We start from the raw sequence: 2,742 nt of genomic DNA on the forward strand, positions 1-2,742 counted from the left end.
CTACATGGCTGCCAGTATACAGTATATGAATACTCGATATCTACTCATTCTTCACATCCTCCTCTGTAATACCATGTAAACAAACAATGACAGTTGCAAATCTACTATTGAAATGCTCCATCCATGTTGGTCATCCAAGTGATGACAGTTCATTATTGATGTTTATTATTTATTAGTAATTTTCATGTACAATAGCTATATGCTTTATTAATTGAGAGTGTATTTGCCTTGTACTTTCAAAACGTTTGCTTGAAAGCACTATATGAATACATACACAAACACACACACACACACACATATATATGTGTTCTCCCTCCCCTGGGCAGGTCAGATCACAACCTAGTCCACCTGAAGCCTCTTTATATACCTGCAGTCCAGCGGCAACCTGTGACCACCAGAATGGTACGAAGGTGGTCACGGGAGGCTGAGGAGACTCTGCAGGGCTGCTTCAAGATGACTGACTGGGATGTCCTCTGCCATGCACATTTGGAGGACATAGATGGGCTTACAGACTGCATAACTGAGTACATTAATTTTCATACGGACAATGTAATGCCCACAAAAACTATACGCTACTTCCCCAATAATAAACCATTTATTGTAACAAGGGACATAAAGGCAATACTGAACAGGAGAAAGGTGGCATTCAGGAGTGGTGACAAGGAGGAAATTAAGAAGGTCCAGATCGAACTGAGGGAAAAGTGGTCTGAGAACCATCACTGGCCATGAAAAAAAGAGTGGCCAAGAGATGGAAGGAGACCTACAGGAGGCCAATGAGTTAAACTTGTTCTTTAATAGGTTTGATAAGATGGCATCTGCCCACCCTCCAGCATCTCCTCTCATTACTCCTCATGTTAAATGTTATGGATACTGTTGCTCCCATTAAGGTGAAGGTTATCTCTGGAAGGAAGAAGTCTCCATGGCGAAATTCCATAATGGTGAAAAATGGGAAAAGAGAGAAAGCTGAGCGCAGATGGAGAAAAACAAATCTCCAGGTTAATTATGACATCTATAAAGAGAAACTTCACTCTTATAATTTACAACTGAGGAATGCAAGGAAGTCCTACTTCTCTGACATCATCACCATAAACAGTGAAAATGCTCGGGCCTTATTTGCTACAGTTGACAGGCTAACAAACCCTCCTGTGTCAGTGGCAACTGAACTTCATTCCACCATGGCCTGCAATGACTTTTGCAATGACAAATTCTTCACAGACAAAGTCCAAAATATCAGACAAGCAGTTGGTACATCAGCAGCAGGTTCAGCATATGTACCGTGTCCACCGAAAACCGGTTTAAACACCATGACACCGTTTCAACCCATTAATAGTAAAGACCTGGAGGGCATCTTATGTCACCTGAACTCCTCCTCTTGCTGTTTAGACATCCTGCCAACAGGTTTTTTCAAAGGGGTCTCAAAGATTTTGGAGTCAGACCTGTTACTGATCGTGAACTTGTCTTTAATGTCAGGTGTGTTCCAGAGCCACTAAAAACAGCTGTAATTAAACCTCAATTTTGACAAGATGCAAATGAACAACTACAGGCCCATCTCAAATCTCCTATTTTTAAGTAAGATCATTGAAAAAGCGTTTTTTCAACAGCTTAATTACTTTTTAACACAAAATAACTGCTACGATACCTTCCAGTCAGGTTTTAGACAGCACCACAGCACTGAGACTGCTCTGACCAAAGTGTTTAATGACATATTTTTTTTATTAACCTTTATTGACACAGGTAAAATCTCATTGAGACCCAGGGTCTCATTTGCAAGAGAGACCTGTTTTAGGTAGGCAGCAGCAAAACACAAAGTTACAGATTAACTGAACGTACAAGAGACAAAAACAAAACAGGAACATATGACAATTAATAATAATAAAAGTAAAGAAAAAAGGAACTAGTTAAGTACAGTACATGTGCAGACTGTCTCACCAGCCTTCCTACAAGTAATTTGAAGTCCTCTAGTGAAATAAAACTGAACAGCTTCAGCTTCTGTTGGAGCCTGTTCCATGTTACAGGCACAGCATAGGAGAACGCCTTTTTGCCAAGTTCAGTACGGACTGAGGGGATGGCAAATGTGATGTAATCCAAGGACCGGAGGCTATGATCAGACTGTTTCATGTCAAGTATGTGGACAAATAGGAGGGGAGTAGTCCAATGATGGATTTGTAGATAAATAGATACCAGTGGGTGGTTCTGCGCATGGAAAGTGAAGACCAGTCAGTGAGAGAGTACAAATTGCAGTGATGTGTAAGGGGTTTACAACCAGTTATGAATCTCAACATCACCATAATCCAGGAGTGGCAAGAAAGTGGCTGCAACAATACGTTTTCTTGCATTAAAAGAAAAACAGGCTCTATTTCTGAAGAAAAACCCCAGTTTTAATTAAGTTTCTTCAGTAATTGGTCAATATGGCATTTAAAAGAAAGGCTATCGTCCAATGTTATGCCAAGGCATTTATAAGTGGCCACAGACTCAATATGGGTACCCTGAGCAGACATAATACAGGGTAAAACAGCAGACACCATCTTTTTATTTGAAAAGAACATAGACTTAGTTTTACCTGCATTTAGAACTAGCCTGAGATGAGAAAATTGTGCCTGAATGGTGTCAAAAGCAGACTGCAGTTCTTTGAACACCTGGGCGACAGAAGATGCGCAACAATAGATGACGATATCATCAGCATAAAGATGTACAGATGCATTTATGTTTTGGCCTACCCCATTCACATAAATAATAAAAAGA

Source organism: Leuresthes tenuis, unplaced genomic scaffold, assembly GCF_036924035.1.
Source record: "Leuresthes tenuis unplaced genomic scaffold, fLeuTen1.0.hap1 SCAF_16, whole genome shotgun sequence".
In the NCBI taxonomy this organism is placed as follows: Eukaryota; Metazoa; Chordata; class Actinopteri; order Atheriniformes; family Atherinopsidae; genus Leuresthes; species Leuresthes tenuis.